We start from the raw sequence: 21,459 nt of genomic DNA, 5'->3' as shown, positions 1-21,459 counted from the left end.
TGATTTTGCACCCCTCCAAAAGGTTTCTTCCAGAATAACTGAATAGTTGAAAGATGCACGGTGACACCATTTGCACCAAGATCAGGTTGTAGGTCTTTAGAAGTGGTCTGTGGGATGAGTTTGACTCCTCTGCTTATCTGAGATTTTTCTTGTCCTGCCACTCCGGGCCTTAACTAGAACTGTTCCTGCGGTCTTCCAGTGTCTGCGGTTCCTCACAGTGATATATCTGAGCTAGCAGTTTGTATCCTTCCCCTTAACCATGATGTTGAACAATCATTGCTTTCAGGTCATTTGACAGTTGCTTTGAGGCAGCGATTGTACTATTCTTCAGAGATGATGGAACCTGCAATTGGCCACCTTAAATTCGGGCGGCACGGCGGGCGAGTGGTTAGCGTGCAGACCTCACAGCTAGGAGACCCTGGTTCAATTCCACCCTCGGCCATCTCTGTGTGGAGTTTGCATGTTCTCCCCATGCATGCGTGGGTTTTCTCCGGGTACTCCGGTTTCCTCCCACATTCCAAAAACATGCTAGGTTAATTGGCGACTCCAAATTGTCCGTAGGTATGAATGTGAGTGTGAATGGTTGTTTGTCCAGCACCCCCCCGCGACCCTCGTGAGGATAAGCGGTAGAAAATGAATGAATGAATGAATGATTGGCTTCATTTGTGTATGCAGGTCAAGGGTCAGTGAGTTCCAATGATTAGTGTTAAGGGTATTCAAATCAATAAAACCACAACGCAAATGTATGATCCATGTGTTTGTCTGCTATATGATATATTGAACTGAAATCGCTGATCCAAACAATGAGTGATTTATAAAAGAAAATCCTGAAAATTACCAGGGGTAGCCAAATTTTTTTCATATCGCAGTAACTAGCAACAATTGCCAATAAAATCCGATGAAAGCTTTCACTTTTAAAACGTTCAAGCAGCCATGATGCATCGCCATTACACACCATTCCTCATTCTTCCTGTCATTCCTTCCCTACATGTGTTGGCATTGAAATGCATGGTAACCACTTGCTGACATAAAAAATACATTTCATTTCGTTGTTATTTTTTTCTTTTTGAAATATTTCTTTTAAGGCTGAGGATTGAATAGTTTACTGAACTATGTACATTCCAAGCCCTAACAACATCCCAATAGATTCACCGTGTTCCCAATGGTTTGGTCCGGTGCACTCGAAGCCAATTCAAGTTGTAGAAAGTCACGTTTTTTTTTTATTTTGCTATACATTTTATGGAGCTTTTGAGACGTTTTTTAAAAAACTGATAAGGGTCCAAAATGTTAAAGGATGTGGCCAGGTGAGTAATGGGGTACTTATGCTCTGTAGACCCCGGACCACCCAGCCAGCAACAGCAACAGCAGCAGCAGATGCAGTCAGTTTGGAATTATTTGGTTCCCTTCATTTCAACTGGCTTTTTTTTTTTTTTGGTCTCTGAATCATATTACCAAATAAATAATTACAGTATGTAATCCCTCAAGGGGATTTTGTCACTTGGCTTTCTCAGCCATGCAGGTAAAACAATGTCATGGTCAAGGTTACCTCAGCATGTGGGGGCGTTTATGTCATAACTGCTGTGCATGTACGTTTTCCAATGTGAGAAATCATATTTTGCAGCCTATTTCGCTAGCGTCTTCCTTCTCCGCTTAACTTGTTAGGCTATAATCAGGGGCCAGGACGGGGGGGGGGGGGCTTAGCCCCCTGGAGATGCACAGGATATGAATGAATGTAGTAGACATTCAAAAAAAATCCCAAAAAACAAATAACAAACAAGAACTGGGATATAACTTTCCCACTTTTGGAAAGATTTAGTAGAGATACTCAATTGTTGCCATCATTAAATGTACACAAGTACACACAATCTATACTGCAAAACCGCTGCTCAAGCCCTGCAACCATTCTGTCCAGTGGACAGTGATCAATTATATTATAATCATTATTATGTCATTAATTAGCCTATTATTATTACTATCATAATTATTCTTCTTATGATGAATAATATACTAGCAGTAGTAGTAGCAGTAGGCTAGTATTAGCCTGCTTTTGCCTTACTATATGAAATTTGTCCAAAAAAAATAAATTAAAAAAAATTAAAAAATCAATAAAAAATATCCAATTATTTAGGGGGGACTTAAAAACATTTTAAAATTTCTAAAATAGGCCACTGACTTTTGCACACTTTGTAAAAAAAAAAAAAATTATTAAGATTTTTTTTAAATCAATAAAAAATATCTTAAGAACATTTTAGGGGGTCTTAAGCCCCTCTAAAATAGGCCTAATGATGCCACTGGCTATAATATATGAATATAGCCTGTCTTAAGGCTATTCATCAGCTGCAAACAGTTGGCTACTGGTGTCCAAAGGGAGCTGAAGTATCCTCTTCGACCCCCCCCCCCCCAGAGGAAATAGACAAGGAGCAAAGATGCACCCATGTGGAAAAAGTAAATTGTTCTCAGCAACTGTCCATACCACAAGCCTTCTGTCTTCTGTTCTCAGTATAGCGTCAATCAAACGTTTGGCGTAATTACGGCTCGCATCGGGCATTCTTTGGATGTAAAAATAAGGCTACCATGTCATCCTGCCTTTGTTTTACATTTGAAAGGGTCATATATCCATAATCCGGTCATATAAAAGCAACTAGTGACAAAAAAACGATCATTTGTCACAATCCCCAAAGGAGACCTTATTTTACTGTGTTGACTTTTCAATCGTCAAAGGCCCAGAGGACTCAAACTCACCGTCAAAATGGCCAGCCGGACCAGATTTAGCCAGTTTCGCACGACCTTCCTTGTCACAAACTATATTCCCAGCTTCCATTTCCCTGTGGATTTTTTCCTCATAAATGCAGATAGCACAGGGGTCCTCAAGGTTGATTTGAGGATGACGGCTGTCCCATCCTCACATTTGGTAATTTCTCATTGAAGTTGGAGATCTTGATTCAGGAACAGATACTGCCACAATCTAATATTGTGGTAAATTATTGATATTTATGTAAGGAGGTACTCATGTGTGACATAATTCTAATTTGGAAAATGAACGGTAGGTTTCTTCGGTTTTGTGAAGCATGTGTCTCAGGTCCGCGTGTACCAGAAGCGATGATGAATGTTTCCCTGTTCCAAGCAGACATACAGTGTTGACCACACAAAGTACATGTTTTTCCCTCCTTGTCAACACCTTAACCTCAGTGAGGTCACAACCTCTAAACGGACACCCAGTCATGTAATAAGTCAACCCTTTAACAACTCAGCCGGTTGCCCGGCGCAGCGCCTCCAACAGTGGCAAACCAGCGTGTGAAGATTTATGAATCAAACGTCCTTTGGCTAATAACTGACATTTCAGGAAACGGGTCACACCAGCGTGGCGGCGGCGGCAACGGCATCGAATGAGGCAGGCAAAGAAGCATGGAAAAGGGGGATATTCCCATTAAGGGATGACCAAGGAACCGAGCTCTGCCAAAATTTTCAACTGCAGAATGTGCACTTCATTAGTGAGGAAAAAGCCGGGGAGAACCAGGTTTGGGGCCAAGTACTTTGAGGCTCTGGAACAGCTAATAAAAGTCCAAGCCAGGAGCCATACAAGTACACTGGAACCGGCAGAATGAGGCAACAGAGGTCTCATCAGCAAAATGAGCACAGGAACATAAACGCTGTAACTTTATTCCACTGTTCCACTTGCATGCAACAATGTGTATATATAAACATAAAACAAGGGGGCAAAAGTGCAGTTCTGGTGAATGTTTTTTTAAAGGCCACTCAGCAAAAGAATGCATATTCTTCAAAAGGGTCCTCAGAGGCTGACGGGTCTCTTGACTCTCTCCACGATATCGAAATATCCAGATCCCGGTCTTTGCAGCTGGGCTGGAAGTGCTTGGGTTGACTTCCACCACAGCACTGCAGTAAGACCTAAAGGGCTAGAGGTCAACACAACTTCAGCAGCCACCCAGCTGTTTCAGCTTGGGGAGCGCACATAAAACACTCGCCTTCATTGCTTTTATGCATACGGATACACTTATATGACACTCTGAAGTCAAGTGAATTTCTGCTGGAATAACACAAAGAAGCATAGGAAACATAATCATAAAGAGTTTAAATGACACCAGAGCCATAAAGGGGTACTGTGGCGCTATTGAAATAACGGCGAGGGAATGAGGAAATATTATATTTTCTATTGACAGCAAAAACAGACATGATCGATGTCCGATAATAGCTTTTTTTTTTGCTCATAACCGATGTCCAACTCTCAATTTCCGATACCAATATCAGCTGATGTGTAACAGGACATAGTATCTCCTGTTAGTGGTGGGCAAAACCGTTCATTTCAGTGAACCGGATCGTTACGGTTCATTCAGTAAAAAGATGCGTTCATTTCGTTCATTTTGTTGATTTCGTTCATTTCGTTCATTTCGTTCATTTCGTTCATTTCGTTCATTTCGTTCATTTCGTTCATTTCGTTCATTTCGTTCATTTCCATTGACCTATGATCTCCCCCTGTGCATAGACCCGGTCAGCCGTGTCGAGTCAGTCCATTCACTCATGTTCACGTTCGTTTCGAATCAACAGCGCAACAACACGTGATGACTAGTACTGTGTCGGTCATGAACGAACGGGTCAAAAGAACGACAGTGTCGGTCAATCCCTCGGTCTCTGTATTTCAGTCAGCTAACCCCACCCACAGAGCGAAGCGTGACGATAGGATAAGACAGGCAATCACTCAGATAGTCCCGCCCTGCAAAAAAAACGGTGAACTGACTCTCCATCCAATCAAAAAAAAAAAACATTTGCAACTGAACGGACTGAATGGGTCTTTTAGGGGCATAAAATAACTAGTTCTTTTGACATGTTCGTTCATGACCAACACACTACTATCTCCAGTGGTGGAATGAACACATGCGTGTTGTGAAGCTAATAGATAGAGCATTAGCAATTAGCAAAGATGGCTTTAAACAACATTGTACATCATCTGAGAAACACTTGACATTATACTTGGGATATGACGGCGTAGCCATTAAAATATTTTGGATCATCAAAAAATCCAGGGAAGAAAATCAAGTTTCATACTTTTCATGTAGGCCCAGCACTCTTCTCCTAATCGAGTACACAAAAACAGCATCAGATTTTACCGTACTTATTTCCGGAAATTGTTACATTCCTACTATTGAGATGGAAGTAACAAGCCAAATTGCTAGTCGACTAAGTTTGTTTACATGCTTGAGAGGCGGTTTGATGAGGTCATCTTTTACGCTCCGCATCGGTGTGATTCCCTGTCTATCCACTGATATCACGTTGTCAGCACCCGGTAAGGAATTTGAGATTCGATACATTCTATTATCACGGGGAAACATGAATTCACTACCAAGAAAGACTTGGCAAGAACGTCAAGACCTTCAAATTTGTGCTTCACTGAATTGGTAGCGTCCTGTGAGGAACTAGCCGACTTCAGATGTGGTGTCATCCTGGCCATGTCAACATTAAAATGTTCATCTATACAGCAGTATTTAAATATCGGTTTTCATTTTCGGGAAAAAACAATGTTATGCCGATATCGCTCTGATATTATCGGAGGCCCGGCCATCCCTAGTATTAACTCTTTTAAAAATCGGAAACAAAAAAGTCAAACATGCCCTACTGAAATGACGAGGTCATAACTTCAAAGTTACTGTCCTCCCTTAGACCGGCAAGATCTCTTATATTATACATGAATCAACTTACTATGATGAATGAAATCCACTGGGTTCATTACTCAAGTCACCATGTTGGGTGTAGATAAGATGACCATACTGCAGCTTATGAGCTTGGAAGAAATTCCTAGAAATGTGCGGGTAGATGTCAGAGCTGGGGAGTGCTTACCTGTAAGTACCTTTTCCCGATCCTTGTCCAAACACAACTTTCCGTCACATATCGGTCAGTTATAAGCTTAACTTAACCGTTCAGACTGCAGTACCGTCGGACAAATGAAAAATAGAATTACAAAAACGTAGCCTATGGTGTAAAATGTTAGCTCGGCTAATGACCTCCAAGTCAAGCCTCTCTGTTCAGGCTAACAATGTTGCCATACCTACCTAATAATCCCTTGCAATCTCGCATCTGTTCGGTTCCGCCATTTATGATTAACCGAAAAAAATGTATTCTGCGATGGCTTTACTTGTGGAGACTCTGACTCGTTCAAGACCGTATCTCCATCTAGTGTTAAAACCAAGAAGTACAAAACAGTTAAGTACATATCATGCGCGGGCCATAGTCGATTATATTTTTAGACTTTGATGCAAGCTAGTTAAAAACAGATGGTGGCCCGCCAAGAAACATGTGCCCTCTAAAGTCTCATGAACTTGGAAATTTGATCCGTGCATGATATCCCCAATTTTACGAGCCTACAAATGCCGTCAAAAGATTAACTCTGTGCATATGTAATGCTTTTTCTTTGGCTTTTTGGCAGCACTAATTCAACACACACCGCACACAGCTCTCAGGGATTACGTCACAACAAACCCACACACTCGCATTCACACCTAGTCTCCAGTTGGTCTAACATTTTAGGGATGTGTGCTAACCACTATCCCACTGTACCATCGAACTGTACAAAAGAGGTAACCTATGGAAGGAGGCAGTATCCACCTGTTGAACATTAAAATTGATGAATCACCTCTGGGAGACTGGTAGCGGCACATCTGCGTCTGGAAAACCATATCCTATGATGCAACCCTGTGTCGGCTGTCTACAAAACTTGCACATCTGGAATTGGCAGCATTGTGAGCCGCCATGCAGAATCTACTACTTTTGCAACTGGACAAACTGCTCGTCCCGTGTATTCGGATCTCTGATAGTCATAGTAAGTGTACGTCACTGGAGGAAGCCATTATCATTATACACACACAACATCAAGCTGCACGGTGGTCGTGTGGTTAGCGCGCAGACCTCACAGCTAGGAGACCCGGTTTCAATTCCAGTCTCGGCCATCTCCTGTGTGGAGTTTGCATGTTCTCCCCGTGCATGCGTGGGTTTTCTCCGGGTACTCCGGTTTCCTCCCACATTCCAAAAACATGCTAGGTTAATTAGCGACTCCAAATTGTCCATAGGTATGAATGTGAGTGTGAATGGTTGTTTGTCTATATGTGCCCTGTGATTGGCTGGCCACCAGTCCAGGGTGTACCCCGCCTCTCGCCCGAAGACAGCTGGGATAGGCTCCAGCACCCCCGCGACCCTCGTGAGGAAAAAGTGGTAGAAAATGAATGACAAGTGGTTCACGGTGGACAAGTGGTTCACACACAGGCCTCACAGCTAGGAGTCCCGAGTTCAATTCCACCCTCGGCCATCTCTGTGTGGAGTTTGCGTGGGTTTTCTCCGGGTACTCCGGTTTCCTCCCACATTCCAAAAACATGCTAGGTTAATTGGCCACTCCAAATTGTCCATAGGTATAAATGTGAGTGTGAATGGTTGTTTGTCTATATGTGCCCTGTGATTGGCTGGCCACCAGTCCAGGGTGTACCCCGCCTCTCGCCCGAAGACAGCTGGGATAGGCTCCAGCACCCCCGCCACCCTTGTGAGGAAAAAGTGGTAGAAAATGAATTAATTCATTTATACATTGGGCTACGCGGTGGTGAAGTGGTTCACACACAGGCCTCACAGCTAGGAGTCCCGAGTTCAATTCCACCCTCGGCCATCTCTGTGTGGAGTTTGCGTGGGTTTTCTCCGGGTACTCCGGTTTCCTCCCACATTGTCATCGGGTACACCCTGCACTGGTCACCAGCCAATCACAGGGCACATATAGACAAACAACCATTCACACTCACATTCATACCTATGGACAATTTGGAGTCGCCAATTAACCTAGCATGTTTTTGGAATGTGGGAGGAAACCGGAGTACCCAATGAAAAATATAGCCGAGGGTGGAATTGAACTCGGGTCTCCTAGCTGTGAGGCATGCGCGCTAACCACTCATACGCCGTGCAGCCCTCTTTTAAATAAACATGTATTTAAAAAAGGGATTTCATGTCAGTAGAAAGTAAAGAGTAATTTTTATCATATGAATTATGATCTTGAGGGAATTTGTGTTTGGCCACATTCCCCACATACATATCATGTGATTGTACTTAATTGATCCTCTTCATATTTCCCACAATTTCTTTAACTTCCCTGGATGTGACTGGACAGTGGCCAAATAACACTGAAATCGGACCACCGCAAATGCAGTCCTGCACTCAAGGCCAAAGCCAACTTGGAATGTCAAGATAAGTTATTGCATGACAGGGTAATAAAGAACAATTGTTTAAAAAAAAAAAAAAAAAAGATAATAGAAATAATAACTTCAGTCGAGTCAGCATGAAACACCAGCTCCGCTTTTGGTGGCCCTTTTGCAGTATCACATCTTGAAGTCAATTCTCTCTCTTGTGTACCATAGTTGCTACAATGTCAGCCTTTTAAGTTGCACAGACCAAATGAAAGAGTCCAGATGGTAAAAATGACAAAGATCAACTGATCTTCAGTGTTGCAATCATAAATAAAAAGCCGGTCCCTTTGGGTTGCAAGGCTGCGGTTGGTGCGCTAATAAAGAGCATTTGTAGCCGCTTCCTCCTCGCATTCACTTTCTGAGCATCTGTTTTACCCAAACACCATCAAATAAAAATCCAGAGACCATAACAGATAAATAAATCAAAAAAAAGTGGACCACCATCACACTCCATAGAAGCTGATGAAGTTTAACATTAACGTTTGAACTGTACATTTCAGTTACTGACTACTGTATTGTTGTCGTGATATTTCAAATTTTGAGGCTCCATCGTCCACCCTTACAGAGGATGCATAAAAGTCGAAAGAACCCATGCCTACGATTGGTTACATTTGGAGTACATTTTTGGTAATGGTAATGGTTTTATTTCATTTGAACATGCATCAGATTACAATTGAATGCATCACATAATCAGTTCACAGTTCCACATGTCCAAAAGGAGTAGGAAGAAGCAAAGCTTATTAAATCCTACCCCTCCATCAGGTACTTTTACAATCAGTAACTGTTACATTTGTTCACTTCCTGCTTTCCATAATACAGTTTAAGGTTTTTTTTTGTTTTTTGTTGTTTTTTTTATTTAATTTTAATTTTAATTTTAATTTTAATTTTAATTTTAATTTTAATTTTAATTTTAATTTTAATTTTAATTTTAATTTTAATTTTAATTTTAATTTTAATTTTAATTTTTTTTGTCATGTACAAGGTGATATGACCATCCAATGCCATAATGTGTACCATAGTAAGTGTCAATATAGTGATATGTATAGCACATCATGACTGGTTCAAGACTCTTCATCCTTGTATTTAGCAAACATCAACTGCTTGTATTGTTTCTTGAATTGGCTCATCGTTGTGCATTGTTTGAGGGTCTTACTCAATCCATTCCATAGTTTGATTCCACATACTGAAATGCTATGGCTTTTTAACGTAGTTTAACGTAGTTGTCACGATGTAGGCGTTACCCCCTTGTTACAGTTCTTTTAGTTTCCTTTCCTGCCTTAGTTCCTGGTTCGTGCCCTTATTTTGTATTCACTTCCTGTGTTGCTGTGTTCTGTTTTCAATTGTGTTGCATTATCTCCCGCACTTGTTTCCAATTTTCAGTGATGCCTATTTAGTTCAGGTGCGTGCTCCTCTGGTTGTTGGGTCATTGTGGTTTTTCTGTTGGACATGCTAGTGAGTTGTTCTGCTAAATACATTTTTACCTGCAATTGGGTCCTCATCTTTGCATCCTGGGGTCGCTACACTACATGACCAAGCCCGAACGTAACAATTTTTGAGCAAATGAATGGCTCGTTCGTCAACAAACGCCACCTAAGTAATATAAATCTAACACAGATATGATGCATTCTCTAAACCGTCAGCAATCTTTTACAATCCAGAGTGTGTCTGATGTCCGTGAACGCACCTCACGTTTGTGGTTTCCACTGCACATGCACATGTTACAATCAAAATCTATATTTGAGACGTTTACGTTAAAAAATGTTCATAATGGTGAAAGGTTGTGTGGACCAGTTGACAACCAGTGTTCGATTCCCTGAAATTGTTAGTCGTAGGTGAAACAGATGAGTCTTGGATTGATCTTTTTCTCGATTAATTATTTAATCCCGGATATTGAGAACAAAAAAAACACAAAAACCAGACATGACTGTCATGGTTTTATTGAGTGGCTCTGATATGAACTGGAATTGCTTCCTGGAATAGGATTATAGTCGTTATTGATGTGATGTTTGCAAAATATGCATACAATTCCTGCTATGCAGATAATGTTGACGACATACCATACTTGTCACCACCGTCAGGCTTGTTATTTAGCATAGGAAGCACCTTGAATGGCTTAAAAATAAGAATCTAGGCCATAGTTATGGGGCCGAGAATCGAGAACAACAGCAAAAACTGATTCCTTTGTTAGGTTTTTAGTCACATATAAGTCCCACGTATGATCAACTACGAAAGGGCAGAACTTGGACATGAGCTCTGGAAGGTCACTTTCCTGACTTAGGGTGCACCCACACTGTTTGGCCTTTGCACCGTGCTAAACTTGGGCACAAGTGGCCGAGCCGTCCAAATCCTGGCCTGCGCTCATGTTGACCATTCACCATTGGGCCTGTTTGCTTGTGTCATCAATTCTATACTGCCGTTTTACTGCTATTTTACCCTGACTTTGTCAACCTTGGTTAATTTATAATTGGTAAGTTAACTGTTACGAAATGGGCTGCAACCGGTTTCTGTGTTTTAAACCAGTAACACATCCACTATGAACATTAGCACAGTTTTAGCAATCCAAAAAAGCTTTAATAATTGTAGAATATTACATTTGATAGTATTCTTAACAGATCTCACGGTTGTGGAAACAAGCCATGGATTGAGGAAGCCCTTGAACATCCCGAGGCCCCACTTCTGTTTCAGCATTAATGTTCTTCCTGCACATGTGAAATGAATACAACACCACTTCTATTGAATTCTCGCTCTCTCCACAGATATAAAACACTACACGTGAAAAAAAAATCTCAACTATTGGAAAGACAGCACGAGGGACTGACATGACACACATTTGCACATTTAAAGAGCGTTTAAGAATTCTTTTTCAAGCTGTATCAATTTAGGATGATGTAGTTCCTGAGCAGTATCATAATTTCATAGCCAAATAGCAAATGGCGTGTGTCGAGAATTACCACATTCATTTGGATATGGAAGTGGGGGGGGGGGGGCTTCTACCGGCTCAAGACCCACTTTTAGGTGTTTAATAATAAAGCAATAACGTTCATCTAACGCAACACGTTGACTGAGATTATGGGCTTTGCAGATCAACCCCAGGGTCCCTTTAAAAGTTCATAGAACATAATCCTGGAACACGCTTACACCATCCATCTGTGACGCACACACTCATGCAGAGAGAGCGTTTTTGTCACCGTGACAGGTAAAGTTCACGGCTTCCACGGATACTCGGACCAATGGAAAACTGTCCCATGATTACAGTATATTAAAAACGGGATGACAAGAACCTGGACTTGGAGTCGGGTGAGAAATTGGTGTGTAGTTTGAAAACATCACACCTCTACGTGCAAGCCCGTCATGACGCAATAACCAACTCCAGTGACGGAGAGAAGGGAATGCGGTACTTGAACACAATGTGGATGGATACTAGGGATCGACCGATATGGTTTTTTTTTGGGGCCGATGCCGATACCGATTTTTTTTTCATCACCCTTAGCCGATGGCCGATTTTGCTTGGGCCGATATTTGTGGCCGATACTGCTTTTGATCCCTCAATTTACATGAAAAAATGACCATGATAACAAATATTACGGTCTTATGTTTAAACAAATATTTATTATTATTTATTATTTATAATTATTAAAATGTAAACATTGAACACAGTAGGATTTAGCTTTCTTAAACACACATTTAAACGGCATTATCAACTTTAAAAGGAGTAAATATTCAACCATGTGCAAAACATTTCTGTCGTAGTTTACATTTATTTATATTTAATATATTATATTAAGTGGCAGCACGGCGGTCGAGTGGTTAGCGCACAGACCTCACAGCGAGGAGACCAGGTTCAATTCCACCCTCGGCCATCTCTGTGTGGAGTTTGCATGTTCTTTTCTCCGGGTACTCCGGTTTCCTCCCACATTCCAAAAACATGCTAGGTTAATTGGCGACTCCAAATTGTCCATAGGTATGAATGTGAGTGTGAATGGTTGTTTGTCTATATGTGCCCTGTGATTGGCTGACCACCAGTCCAGGGTGTACCCCGCCTCTCGCCTGAAGACAGCTGGGATAGGCTCCAGCACCCCCCGCGACCCTAGTGAGGATAAGCGGTAGAAAATGAATGAATGAATATTGTATTAAATCTATTTATCCGGGGCAACACAAAGCTGCCCCGGCGGATACCTGACTGTAAATCATGCGGTGGAAAAATACGAAAAATCGGCGAACCCACGCGCGTATCAGCCGATACCGATACAAGGAAAAAACGCAAATATCGGCCCGATATATCGGTCGATCCTTAATGGATACTATATAAAATAGCATGTTTTTCAATGCAGTTCCATTCCACTTGCATGGTCCTCCAACGAGGGGGGGGGGGGGCTTTTCCACCCACTTCAAACAAATACTCAAGTTGTGACTACACTTCCCCATAGTTTTACGACAAAGCGCCTGTGTTGGTATAAAACAGGTCATTGGGACCTCCCCGTGACCACTTTGGTGGAGCTGTGCAACCTGCCAAAATGTACAGCTGCCCAGAAGCGCCCCCCCCCCCCACGCACCCCCCACCCGGGGGGGCCAATAACTCTGCTCTCACCTATACGTCGTAAACAGCTTAAAACCCTATTAAAAGCGCAAATACATTTGAGAAACAAGTAGACTTTTATAAAACAATATTTCCTGTCTGTGAGGTGACTTGTATTGACTGTTTGACTGTATAGATGCAGAAGCCTATAATGTATTCCTGGTGGTAGCCAAACTTTCCCCTGGCTGTAGTCAACCTGCATCCTATAAATGCATTAGTGAAAACGGTGATTTACTGGGCTGGAGGGGAAGTGATTACGAGTGACTGATGAGAGGGAAACACAACCTCCCTTAAGACTGCACCTGTACATTAACATTTACTTAGTGTGGGAGTGAGTATGTGTGTTGGAGTGTGTGTGTGTGTGTGTGTGTGTGTGTGTGTGTGTGTGTGTGTGTGTGTTGAAGCATTTTCTTCCCATTGTTTGTGTGTGTTTCCAATTGAACCATACAGACATGCCCATTAATAATTCAAACCATAGTGAAGCAGTAATCCATCAGTAGCAGGTTCATACAGGGAGACACCAGAGGAGAAGATGCTGAATTTATATACATTTAAACATTTATACGTTCATTTATACACATCCAACCTCGGCCATCTCTGTGTGGAGTTCACATGTTCTCCCCGTGCATGCGTGGGTTCTCTCCGGGTACTCCGATTTCCTCCCACATTCCAAAAACATGCTAGGTTAATTGGCGACTCCAAATTGTCCATAGGTATGAATTGAAACATTACCATGCTGCACAGTGGATGAGTGGTTAGCGCGCAAGCCCCGCAGCTAAGAGACCTGAGTTCAATTCCACCCTCAGCCATCTTTGTGTGGAGTTTGCATATTCTAAAAACATGCTAAGTTAATTGGCGACTCCAAATTGTCCATAGGTATGAATGTGAGTGTGAATGGTTGTTTGTCTATATGTGCCCTGTGATTGGCTGGCTGGCAACCAGTCCAGGGTGTACCCCGCCTCTCGCCCGAAGACAGCTGGGATAGGCTCCAGCACCCCCTGCGACACTCGTGAGGATAAGCGGTAGAAAATGAATGAATGTTTTGTGCATTAAATCTGTACTCGGCGGTCGAGTGGTTAGCGCGCAGACCTCACAGCTAGGAGACCCGAGTTCAATCCCATCCTCGGCCATCTGTGCATGCGTGGGTTTTCTCCGGGTACTCCGGTTTCCTCCCACATTCCACAAACATGCCAGGTTAATTAGCGACTCCAAATTGTCCATAGGTATGAATGTGAGTGTGAATGGTTGTTTGTCTATATGTGCCCTGTGATTGGCTGGCCACCAGTCCAGGGTGTACCCCGCCTCATGCCGGAAGACAGCTGGGATAGGCTCCAGCACCCCCGCGACACTCGTAAGGATAAGCGGTAGAAAATGAATGAATGAATGAATGAATTTATACACATTATTTCTCCTACTAGTAATGATAATGGTAATGGTTTTATTTCATTTGAACATGCATCAGATTACAATTGAATGCATCACATAATCAGTTCACAGTTCCACATGTCCTAAAGGAGTAGGAAGAAGCAAAGCTTATTAAACCATACCCCTCCATCTAGTACTTTTACAATTAGTAACTGTTACATTTGTTCACTTCCTGCTTTCATAATCTATATTAAGGTTTTAGTGAATGCATTTGTAAGAACGCCATAGAACAGTTGATGTGGGAAATGGCTGGTTTTATTCAGCCTACATCCAACATAATCACTAAATGTTTTCAAAGGCCACTGGTTACACGAAAACCCTGACAAGTCGTCTAAATCCTGGTTCCTTCATCTCTCCATTCCTCACTTCATCCTTTTCCAGGCTCCCACAACATATTTCCCTCCTTCCATTCTGCGGTTCTTCCATTTCTTCATCTCGCTCTCAATCCAACTTCTTTCCTCTCCACCCAAGAACTTTAAAAAGCTTTCCATCTCTGCTTTCATCTGTCCATTTTGGCTGCAAACCTCTCCAGGTAAATAGCAAACGTGGGACCTTTTAAAATGTAATTTTTGACGGACTTTATGAGACACTCTGCCTTTCTGTTGATTTATCACTCCATGCGTGCTGGAGAAACTTTTTTTTAATGTGGCTCTTCATCGTTGTAACAACACTCGAGCGTGGCCAGAAAACAGGTGCAGGAGTTTTACTGTCCATCACCTCACCAGCGAGAACCGATCTGCTATAGGATTGCATGTAGTGCAGTTGCTCCGAGGGGGGTTCAACCCCAGCAGAGGTCCATCTTATCTTGCTCAAGGTTGCAGGGAGTTGGAGCTCGGATGACGTGTTAATGAAAGGAAAAAAGGCGATCAAAGACAATAAAAAGTTAAATGGTGCCTCCGGGTAATTAAATGGAAAATAAAGTCATTCTTAGTTGATATAATAAATGATTATTTTCATTATTTATGAATTACAAGGGTGAAGAGTCTTGAACCAGTCATGATGTGCTATACATATCACTATATTGACACTTACTATGGTACCCATTATGTCATTGGATGGTCATATCACCTTGTACTTTGGTGTGATGTGACCTAAAATTAAAAATTAAAAATTAAAAATTAAAAATTAAAAATTAAAAATTAAAAATTAAAAATTAAAAATTAAAAATTAAAAATTAAAAATTAAAAATTAAAAATTAAAAATTAAAAATACATAAAGTTACAAAAAAACTAAACTTAAATTATATTAGGAAAGCAGGAAGTGAACAAATGTAACAGTTAGCTGGGATAGGCTCCAGCACCCTCACGACCCTTGTGAGGATAAGCGGTAGAAAATGAATGGATGAATAAACTATATTAGGAAAGCAGGAAGTGAACAAATGTAACAGTTACTGATTGTAAAAGTACCAGATGGAGGGGTAGGATTGAATAAGCTTTGCTTCTTCCTACTCCTTTTGGACATGTGGAACTGTGAACTGATTATGTGATGCATTCAATTGTAATCTGATGCACGTTCAAATGAAATAAAACCATTACCATTACCATTACAAATGAAGTAAATGTAGTTTGAACCTGCTTGAGAAAGTTGAATACAGCCGGCCTATGATGTTACTGTATGGGAATTCCAGTCCGTGGGGTGCTCCTTACATTCCATCTGAAGTCCCATTGGTATCTTGGACAGCATGGATCCTTTGACATCACTGCTGACACATCAGTACTTCTGCATACGCTCTTTTTTTAGAATCATACTAATCATTTATTTGCTTCTTCTGTTTACTGCATATCAGCCAGACCAGACAACAAACAACAAAATATGTCATATTAATGGCAGGCAGCTATACAGAAGCATCTGGCCAGAACAAACAGCCCAAGGGAAGCTATTTGCTGACAAATGGGATTCAGTGCTGGGCTTCGACAGCATTAACTGGTGGGTTTTATTGGTTAAAGGAGCCATGATATCATGGGTTTCTTCGCTATGCTTCTCTGGCAGCGCGGATGACATGTTGAGGAGTAAAGGCATTTGGTCACGCAAAGATGCTGGGTGCTGTTTAACAGATGGCAGGAGACCAGTGAAGAGCCTGGCAATACACAGCAGATGGAGAAGTGATCAACAGGAGATCAGAGACGTGTTCTTTGACACTCCTCTGTACGCCGCCGGGCTCTTGCTGCTCCGCTTTGAATGTAAAATGTGCTAAGTGAAACTTAACAATCCTATAACAGCGTGTCACATTTTCAGATTGCAGAAAAATACTTATTTATTGGAGAATTGGTGTTACTGGTACAGGATTGGGCCGCACGGTGGTCGAGTGGTTAGCATGTTGGCCTCACAGTCAGAAGATTGGGAAGATCTGGGTTTGAATCTTCGTCGGGGATCCTTGTATGGAGTTTGTTCTCCCCTTGCAGAGGGTATACCCCACCTGCCAGCTGGGATAGGCTCCAGCATAACCCCTGTGAATGGATGAATAGTACAGTATTGTGAATATGAAACCTATTATTATTATTATTTCTACAACTAATTCAATATTTATAAAATCAGCTATTAAACAAACATCTGAGTACAGCAACAGTAATAAACATATACAGTGTCACTCAAAATGAGCATCACCTGTATGTAGTGAATGCTGTGCCACTTGTAGTTTCATTGTTAACCAACAGGAGGCAATATTGTGCAATGCACAATCTGCTAGACTGCAGCAAGTGCACCCACAACCAAAAGGCCCAAACGTGCAAAACGGAACCATGTGTTCCGTAACAACTGTGTGAGTCTGAAACATTTTCTCATTATTTGAGTACAAATATTTTACAGGTTCAACCAGGGATCCCACCAGGGATTCTTGGGCACCATGGGAAAAAATATTTTTCTTTTTGTACCTATTTTTAGGGGTCCCAGTAGTTAGGGTCCCTTGGAATTGTCCTAACTTTTCCCCACCATATAGCGCCCATGGGTTCAACTTCTGTTACTGCTTCTTCCTACTCCTTTTCATTCATTCATTCATTCATTTTCTACCGCTTGTCTTGGGGCGAGAAGGCCCTGGACTGATCGCCAGCCAATCACAGGGCACATATAGACAAACAACCATTCACACTCACATTCATACCTATGGACAATTTGGAGTCGCTAATTAACCTAGCATGTTTTTGGAATGTGGGAGGAAACCGGAGTACCCGGAGAAAAGAACATGCAAACTCCACACAGAGATGGCCGAGGGTGGAATTGAACCCTGGTCTCCTCGCTGTGAGGTCTGTGCGCTAACCACTCGACCGCCGTGCTGCCACTTAATATAATATTCATTCATTCATTCATTTTCTACCGCTTTTTCCTCACGAGGGTCGCGGGGGGTGCTGGAGCCTATCCCAGCTGTCTTCGGGCGAGAGGCGGGGTACACCCTGGACTGGTGGCCAGCCAATCACAGGGCACATATAGACAAACAACCATTCACACTCACATTCATACCTATGGACAATTCGGAGTCGCTAATTAACCTAGCATGTTTTTGGAATGTGGGAGGAAACCGGAGTACCTGGAGATGGCCGAGGGTGGAATTGAACTCGGGTCTCCTAGCTGTGAAGCCTGTGCGCTAACCACTCGATCACCGTGCAGCCTACTCCTTTTCAAATATGTTGAATTGTGCAAGGACGAAATGTTTCATGTCTGAAACAAATCAACTGAAAAATGTTGACAGATAATCTGATTACTTTTAGAATACATTTAGTAGTAGTATTTTTAGTATATTTTGGCATGTATTTAATCAGTCAACAGCCCCCTTTTTGTATATTTATGTTGTACTTCATTCAGTATTAATTATAGATACAAGTCACGAAATGTCAGTTGACCAATTAAAATTCATCAAAAGAGTCATAGACTCCATTTTTACAATTGAAGTCAACATGTGCTGTTATATGAAATATAGGAAATATGAAATATGACTACAGGGTTCTTTGTGTGAGCTCGTGCTGCAGCAAGATGAGTGAGTGTGAATTTGTGCCTGGTGGGGTTGTGGGGGCTTTGAAACCACAGCAGGTAGGTAAACACTAGGTAGTATGGACCTGACATCCTGTTAGACGACATACAGCAAAATACCGTATACACACACACACACACACACACACACACACACACGCACGCAAAACAAAGTTAGCAGCTTCTCTTTTCCTGTCAAAGACGTGTGAGTATGGCAGTCTTTATATTTTTTAATTACACTTATATTACCTTAATATTTCACCACAGAAATGAACTGCTGTCGTTTTATTGTAATAATAATGAGAACGGTAATGTGATATAGAAAATTAATTTGTCATTTTGTAACAAAAAAAAGATATTTTGCGTGAACTTGTGAGAGATCCGAAGGTCTTTACTGATAATCTAGCGTACCCCCCCCCCCCCCCCCCCTTGACGGTCAGAGTTAGAAGAAGAGTGACGGCCATTACGGGCTTGGCAGCTGCACGGGGTTCCAACGCTAATACTCTCTGGGAGTCTGATGATCACAGAGAATGATGGCGGCTGCTAGGACTCAGGCCAAGGTCAAAGGTCTACACACTAATTCTCTGACATTACCTAAATTCTATAATGAATACGCTGATACTATTCACATGTTGGAGAAGTCACTAAATATCACATACATGAGAAATTGTGTTATTGTGTGAAGGAAAATAAACCGTGCTATGTCGGTATTATCATTTGAAGTATTCCCCAGAACCAGAACTCAGTACAAGTTATGCAAACTTTTATGAGGAACACATCAAATTATAGCTTGAATGTATCATGAAATGTAAACTTATCATTTATAATTCACTTTTACATGAATCTGGGTTATGTTTATTATATTCTTGTAATCTTTCTGCAATTTCTAAGGTGCAGAAATGAAGAAATTTGTCACTTTGGGTGACAAAAGAGACCAGAAACCACAACCACATTTAGCTCTGCAGCTCTAAATATGAATAAGACTTGCCTTCCCAGTTTATACACTTCAGTGACCGAGATCAGAAATAGTCAAAAGTAATTACTTTTAAATTGATTATGTTCTAATTAAAAGTTTTAACTATATATACACTGAAAAGTAAGTTTTAAGTAGTGTTTTGTCCCTGCAATGACAATAGGCTATGTACATTTGATCTGACATACTCGTCACATCATTTGAACTGGAAGAGGAAACGTGTTGTTATGCCCAAACACCAATAGGGGGCGCTGCATAGTCGTAAAGCAACACTGCAGGCAGCCACTGTGAACCTTCTCAGCCCTGCAGTAAACCTTTAACTGTTTCAACACCCGGCTCAAACATGCAAAACTCTCTTTGGACATGTCGTTGCTATTATTATTATTATTTAATATATATTTTAATAATAATAAATATGTTGGAGTAAATTAAAATAACATAATAGTATAAATCAGTTTGGGGGCATTGAGAGATGCAGTTTATATTATTGTAAACTTGTAAAAATAGGTGTGATATTATTTAACAAGGTGAATTTTTATTTTGTGATATGTACGAAAATACTACTTTTTATTTACCCCCACAATTTCTTTGTTGTATTTAAATTTAATTGCAGACGTATGACCAGCATATTGGATGATAGGAAATTAGGCCTTAAATTCTTCAAAATAAACAAGACATAATAATAATAAACATGTATTGCAGTGTATGTATGGCAAATAAACATTTTGTTAATATTATCTAAAGTGTGATATTTCAACATATGCTTATAAATAATAATTTGGATTTATTTGTGATGAGAATGATGTTCATTTGAGCCATAATTAGTTTATAATTGGGGAAGTTTATATAAGATGAGAAAAATATAATAGACACAAAATAAAAAGTGAGCATTGTTTATTGATTTGTGCATGTAATAATATACGCAATATACTTAAACAATACACGTTAATGTCACCCAATGGCAAAGTCCACTTATGTGGTTGCTGCTTTTTTTTAAGTCTTGCAAAAGTTGAGCTAAAACTTTCATCTTCTTTGCTTAATGTCTTCAAAAAAAAAAAGTATTTTAATAAAGGTGTCACATATAGTTGATCTGAACAGGGTACCGTACTCGGATCTGGATCTCTAGTTGCTATCCAAACACAAATAAACAGAGGAGGAACATTGGAATTAATGATAGAGAGAGGGGGGTGGGGGGGCGTGTCGGAGGCGGGCTGAGTGAGTCCAAGCCCGAGCCCTAAAAAGTGAAGAACCGGTGCCGCTCCAGCACACTTCCAGACTCACACAACCCTCAGCCAGACCCGCAGTCCTCCAGACCCGACTCGCCTCATTACACAAGCGTGTACGCTTCCCGGGGCTCCGCACTTTGCATGGGCTGTGAATACTTCATGGACTTCGAACTTGGAAAACGTATAGTGTCGCTGTACCGGAACGGGTCGCTGGTGTAGTGGATTACTGGGATACGGCAGGATATTGAGCACTATTTACCCCGGGTAAGGTTGGTACATGTCACGGAATCTTCACCTTCCGTGTTTTTTTTTTTTTGCAACTTTTTCTGTCACTTTAAATTTACTCTTTGCGAGACTCATCAAGCTGCAAAGCCAAGTGTCATCTTTGCATGTGGGTTCGAATCCCCCCCTCATCCCCACCACGTTTGCTATTATTATTGATCCACGCACAACATTTTACACGCGTGTATTAGTACTAGTAGAATTAAAAAAAAAAGTATATAAGTAAGACGATGTAAACTTTAAGAAAGAAATCAGTTCAACTTGTTGATGAAAATACATGGCAGAGGAACAGCAAGTTCCTGTATGGTGACCATGCTGCACCTGTGCAAAATTATATTTAACCCCATCCTGTCCTGGGGGGTTGAGAGGGGGGGGGTGCACAGAGGCCAAATTCAAATGTCAAAGGTCTGTGAAAGTAATTTAAAAAAAATATATTAATGGAGCAAACCAGCAGGTATTCAACTAATATCTAAAGTAATTGTACATACATACTCGTAATATATATAAGTATATCTGACCAATAAATAGAAAACAAATATTACAAAATTAAACAAAAAATGCTTGTTTTTCTTTATCTCTGTACTGTGTAAACAACATGTTCATTTAGGAATTAATTTTCTTGATTTTTTATTGTTGTTGTTGTTTACGTCTTCATTCATGCACTTCACATCATTGCAGTAATATTGCTTTATTTACTTATTACTCAAATAAATATGTTAAAAGGCCTGCTAAGTATACTATTCTTGCACTATAACTATTGTTATTTTTCTAATTAATACAAAAAAGCCC

At 41.0% G+C, this 21,459-nt stretch overlaps 1 protein-coding gene across 3 annotated transcripts in view; it reads left to right on the top strand.

The window, feature by feature from the left end:
* Nucleotides 1-21,459, top strand: part of osr2 (odd-skipped related transciption factor 2) — a 74,872-nt gene that overhangs the window by 51,778 nt on the left and 1,635 nt on the right. Inside the window, exon 1 of one of the 3 annotated variants that reach the window (XM_078790470.1) lies at nucleotides 20,447-20,652. The exons of the other annotated variants lie outside the window; for them this stretch is intronic. The gene's annotated coding sequence lies outside the window, so the exon portion shown is untranslated. Of the gene's footprint in view, nucleotides 1-20,446; nucleotides 20,653-21,459 lie in introns of those variants that run through there. 3 annotated transcript variants of the gene reach the window in all.

The sequence above is a fragment of the Doryrhamphus excisus genome, linkage group LG5, assembly GCF_037039965.1.
Source record: "Doryrhamphus excisus strain RoL-2023G ecotype Guam linkage group LG5, RoL_Dexc_Guam_v1.1, whole genome shotgun sequence".
NCBI classification, from domain to species: Eukaryota; Metazoa; Chordata; class Actinopteri; order Syngnathiformes; family Syngnathidae; genus Doryrhamphus; species Doryrhamphus excisus.
This window is presented reverse-complemented; position numbering and strand designations above follow the sequence as displayed.